Source organism: Cupressus sempervirens, chromosome 3 (assembly GCF_028749045.1).
Source record: "Cupressus sempervirens isolate cs-2001-9-10 chromosome 3, ASM2874904v1, whole genome shotgun sequence".
Taxonomy (NCBI): domain Eukaryota; kingdom Viridiplantae; phylum Streptophyta; class Pinopsida; order Cupressales; family Cupressaceae; genus Cupressus; species Cupressus sempervirens.
The window spans coordinates 560,880,799-560,886,939 of record NC_143120.1 but is presented as its reverse complement, the minus strand read 5'-3'; the positions used below and the strand labels follow the sequence as shown (position 1 = coordinate 560,886,939).

General features: G+C 38.9%; 1 pseudogene; it reads right to left on the bottom strand.

Moving 5' to 3' along the window:
* Window positions 1–444: 444 nt before the first annotated feature.
* LOC149567656 (25S ribosomal RNA) lies at window positions 445–3,283 on the bottom strand (annotated as a pseudogene).
* Window positions 3,284–6,141: the final 2,858 nt, after the last annotated feature.

Sequence of the window (6,141 nt, the reverse complement as noted above, 5' to 3'; positions counted from 1 at the left end):
GGTGTGGTTCCCCTACGCCTGAGACACCAAAATTTCAAACCATAAATGAAGAAGGCCATAAGATATTGGTTAGTACTTATGGAGCTCTCTGCTTGGCAGGGGCTTCTTTTTGGGGCCCTATCAAGCAAAAAGCTCGGAATGATACAAATGGAGCTATGCAATAAGCACTTTTTGGATTCTCTTAGCGAAATAAAAAAATCATTTTTCATATTTGATTAGGAGTCAAAAAGATTTGATTCCCTTTATTTTATTCATCCATCTTTTTTTATTCTTTATCATATCTACAGTAAAATGTTCTATCAAAACATACTCTATGTACCTGAGCAGATCAATCGAGTCATGTAGTAACAAGGTTCAAATCTTTCGGTCTTTTAGTATGCCTCGGCTGCATGCATCACTACACTTCCACTTGACACCTATCAGGTAATGGCTCGTCTTTCCGTGACCTGAGAGAGCACTCATCTTGAGGTGGGCTTCTTACTTATAGGCATTCAGCAATTATCCGCTCTGCACTTGGCTACCCAGCGTCTATCGAGGGCACGATAACTGGTACACCAGAGGTGCATCCTTCTCAGTCCTCTCGTACTAAGGAAAAGTCATCTCAATGCTCTAACACCTGCACCGGATATGGACCAAACTATCTCATAATGTTCTGAACCCAGCACACGTACTACTTTAATGGGCAAACAACCCAACCCTTGGAACATACTATTGCCCCAGGTGGCGAAGAGTTGACATCAAGGTGCCAAAGCTTCCCATCGATGTGAACTCTTGGCGAAGATCAGCCTGTTATCCCTAGAGTAACTTTTATCTGTTGAGCGACGGTCCTTCCACTTGGCATCGTCGGATCACTAAGGCCGACTTTCATCTCTGCTCGATGGGTCAGTCTTGCAGTCAAGCTCCCTTCTGCCTTTGCACTCAAGGACCGATTTTCGGTCAGCCCAAGGAAACCTTTGCACGCCTCCGTTACCTTTTGGGAGGCCTACGCCCCATAGAAACTGTCTACCTGAGAATGTCCCTTGGATAGTAGGTTCAGTCGCAAGGTTAGACTTCTGGCTTTTCTAGAGTGGTATCTCACTGATGGCTCATGCCCCCCCAGAAGAGGGCCTTCTTCGCCTTCCACCTAAGCTGCGCAACAAGAGCCCAAAGTAAATCCTAGGGAACAGTAAAGCTTCATAGGGTCTTTCTATCCAGGTGCAGGTAGTCCACATCTTCACAGACATGTCTATTTCACCGAGTCTCTCTCTCTAAGATAGTGCCCAGATTGTTACGCCTTTCGTGCAGGTCAGAACTTACCCAACAAGGAATTTTGCTACCTTAGGACCGTTATAGTTACGGCTGCCATTCACTAGGGCTTCAATCACTGGCTTCCCTGTCATCAGGTCACCAACTTCCTTAACCTTTCGGCACTGGGTAGGTGTCAGCCCCCATACAACGTCTTACGACTTTTTGGAGACCTATGTTTTTGGTAAACATTCGCCCGGGCCTAGTCACTACGATCTCCTTTAAGGAGGCACTCCTTCTCCCAAAGTTATAGAGCTATTTTGCCGAGTTCCTTAGAGAGAGTTATCTCGCACCCCTAGGTATTCTCTACCTACCTACCTGTGTCAATTTCAGGTATAGGTACCCGTTTGTTGAAGGTCATTCGAGCTTTTCCTGGGAGTATGACGTGGGTTGCCTAGCGTGTTGTCTATCTTTTTACTTTTTTGATGCCACGCTGGAATTCGAACATTGGCTCGAGGTATTTTCTCTATCCCGTTCTGACCCCACTTTTTCAGGGTCACCTTCTGACCTTAAACCGTAAAACCATAATTAAGACAGCTAACTTAGCCTACTCTGTCCCTCGGGACCAAGAAAGGGTAGTACAAGGAATATTAACCTGTTGTCCATCAACTACACCTTTCAGCCTGATCTTAGGCCCTAACTTAGCCTCCGTGGATGAACCTTGCGGAGGAATCCTTAGGTTTTTGGGGCATTGGATTCTCACCAATGTTTGCGTTACTCAAGCTGACATTCTTGCTTCCGCTTCATCCAACTCTGCTCGCGCAAATACTTCTCTCTAAGGCAGAACGCTCCCCTACCGATGTATTTTTTATTACATCCCACAGCTTTGGCAGATCGCTTAGTCTCGATCATCTTTGGTGCACGAGCACTTGAGCAATAAGCTATTACGCACTCTTTCAAGGATCGCTGCTTCTAGGCGAACCTCTTGACTGTCTTTGCACTCCTACCTCCTTCATCACTCTGTGATCATTTAGGGGCCTTAGCTGGTGATCTAGGCTGTTTCCCTCTCGACAATGAAGCTTATCCCCTATCGTCTCACTGGCTGACCCTTGTTTATCTCTAGTATTCATAGTTTGTCTCCATTTGGTACCGCTAACGCAGCCTTCACTGAAACAGTGCTTTACCCCTAGAAGATCTAATCAACCGCTGTGCCTCAACGCATTTTGGGGAGAACCAGCTAGCTCTGGGTTCGAGTGGCATTTCACCCCTAACCACAACTCATCCGCTGATTTTTCAACATCAGTCGGTTCGGACCTCTACTTAGCTGATTCACCTAAGCTTCATCCTGGTCATGGATAGATCACCCAGGTTCGGGTCCATAAGTAGTGACAATTCAATTGCCCTATGAAGACTCACTCTCGCTACAGTTTTGGTGGGTTCCCTTAACCAAGCCACTACTTATAAGTCACCGGCTCATTCTTCAACAGGCACGCGGTTAGCTCCTGCTTGATTCATTCGGTTTCTGTCAAACAAAACAATTTTTTGCATTTCATGTTCGTTGTTTCCGCCAAACAAGTGCATTCATTTTTTATTTTGTTGTTTCTATCATAATAAGGAATCAAAGCAAGTCGACTCCTCCAACTGCTTGAAAGCGTTACGATTTCATATTCTATTTCAATCCTTGCTGGGGGTTCTTTTCACCTTTCGAAACCTCACGGTACTATTTCGCTATCGGTCACCCAGGAGTATTTAGCCTTGCAAGGTGGTCCTTACTGATTCACAAGGGATTCCACATGCCCCATGCTACTCGGGTTAGAGCGTAAACTGTCACGATGCTTTCGACTACTGGACTTTCACCATCTAGGGTGTTGTATTCCACTATTTCAAATAGACTTCACCTAGCAGCATGACGCTTAGATTGCTCTCGCACAACCCCGTTTTAATGGTTTAGGCTGATCCTATTTCGCTCGCCACTACTACGGGAATCACTTTTGCTTTCTCTTCCTCTGGCTACTAAGATGTTTCAGTTTGCTAGGTTGTCCCTTGTCTGCCTATGGATTCAACAGATAGTTAAAAAGGTTAACCTATTCGAGAATCTCTAGATCTATGCTCAATTTCCACTCCCCGAAGCATTTCATCGATTAACACGCCCTTCTTCGTCTTTGGGTGCCTAGGTATCCACCGTATGCCCTTAGTGTTTTGAACCTTGCCGCTCAAGGCCGTCTTAAGGAGCTACTAATATTAAAGACATATAGTTTCATTTCTTAAACTTTATCATTTTTGTATATGGAGACTCATAGTTTTTATTTTTTTTGATGAATATAGACTCGTAACTTTTGAATCAGAACTTGTTTATGCAATCTGAAAGTTGATTTTGGACACATTTTGCCTCCAAATATCTAAAACTTAGGAAAATCTAATGGTGGAATAAAAAGTTTTGGACTTCATGCTAAGATCCATTTTTCAACTGAATTGATCAACTGCTCAATCAGAGCCAATAATTTTTTTTATAAAGTAATTCTGAAGCCAAATTGGTCAACCCTTCACTTAGAATGAGAATAATCTTATAACAAGCCATTCAAAAGTTAAATGTTATTTAATTAGTCAACTCTTCACTCAGAATCAACTAAAATGTTATTACAAGCTATTATGAGATTAGAAGTATCTAAATTGATCAAACTTTGACTATGAATTGACTATAATTTCATCACAAGCCATTTTTATGGTACAAATCATAGAACCAACCAAATGTTCAATCAGAATTAGGTACAATCATAACAAAATATTCTAAGGTTAAAGATCACTAAACAACTCAACCCTTCACTAAAAATTTTCTCAAATCTTATAACAAGTCATTCTAGGGTTACAAATCATCGAATAAGTCAACTCTATACTCATAACCAACTAGAATCTAATAATAGGCCATTCTAAGGTTAGAAAAAAAACATGATCTTAAATTTTATCATTTTTGTATAGACTTCTACAAGGAGACTCATATCTTTTGAATTAGACCTTGGTTCTTAAATGTCACAATTGATTTTAGGCACATTTTCCCCCCCAACAATGTATCAGAAACTTAGGGAAATCTAACAGTATAATTAAAAGTTATGGTCTCTATACCAAGACCCATTTTTTTGTGACTCCATTATACATCCCTGAATTGATCAATTGCTGAATCAAATATGGTCAGAATTTCATGGCAATGCATTATGAGTTACAAATCACTGAATCAATAACCTCTACACTCATAACAAACTAGAATTGCATAATAGGCTATTCTAAAAATAGAAAGAAAACACAATTCAAACTTTACCATTTTTGTATAGACTTGTACGTGGAGATTTGAGGCACATTTTGCCCGTGAACAACATATCCAAAATTTAGGAAAATACCAGTGGAATCAAAAGTTCTGATCTCTATACCGAGACCCATTTTTTGTGACTCCATTAGATCGCTAAATTGTTCAACTACTCAGTCCAATTTGGCCAAATTTTCATAGTAAGTCATTCAGAGGTTAATGATCATTGAATTGGCCAACCCTTCACTCAGAGCGAGCTACAAATATCATAACAAGTCATTCAAAGGTTGTATCATCAAATTGGTTAACCCTTCACTAAGAATCAATTTAAATGTTATTACAAGCCATTTTGAGGGTAGAACTATCCAAATCAGTCAAACTTTGACTATGAATTGGCTATAATCTCATCCCAAGTCATTTTTGAGCTATGATCAAGAGTTCAATCAGAATTAGATACGATCTCATAACAAACCATTTTGAGGTTATAGATCATTGAACAACTACAACCCTTCACTCACAATTTGCTCAAATCTCATAACAGGCCATTCTAAGGTTAGAATGAAAACACAATCTTAAACTCTATTATTTTTTTATAGACTTGTACATTGAAACTCATAAGTTCTGAATCATAACTTTGTTTTTAAATTTGACCTGATATTTTGAGCACATTTTGCCCCCTAACAAGATATCTCAAACTTATGAAAATTCAAAGGTGGAATCAAAAGTTATGGTTTCTACATCGAGATCTATTTTTCTGTGACTCATTACAGATCACAAAACTGATCAACCACTCAAGCAGAGCTGACCAAAATTTTATAGCAACTCATTATGTGGTTAAATGTCATTGAGTCAAGAAAGCCTTCAATCAAAATCAACTAAACTATTATTACAAGTCATTCTAAGGTTATAAGTATCTAAATCAGCCAAACTTTGATGATTAATCGACTACAATCTCATCACAAGTCATTTTAAGCTATAGATCATTGAATTGGTCAAGGATTCAATCAAAATTAGGTACAATCTCAAAACAAACCATTATTAGGTTATAGATCACTAAACAACTCAACCCTCACTCACCATTTGCACAAATCTCATAACAATTCATTCTAGAGTTATAAATCACCAAATTAGTTAGGAAGAATCATAATTTTTTATTCAAAACTTGGTTCTTAAATTTGACCATTGATTTTGGGCACATTTTTCCTCCCAATAACATATGTGAAACTTAGAAAAACCTAACTGTTCAATCATATTGTTCCAAAATTTTATAGCAAGTCATTATGAAGTTACTCATCACAAAATTTGTGAACCCTTCACTTAGAATGAGTTATAATCTCATAACAAGCCATTTTGAGGTTACATATCATCAAATCGATTAACCCTTCATTCAAAATCAACTAAAATGTTATTACAAGCAATTTTGAGGTTAGAAGTATCCAAGATTATCAAACAATTCAACCTTTCGCTCAAAATTTGTTCAAATATCATAATAAATATTTTTAGAGTTACATCACACCAAATTAGTGAACTCTATACTCATAACCAACTAGAATCTCATAACAAGCCATTCTAATGTTAGAAAGAAAATAAGATCTTAAACTCTACCATTTTTGTATATA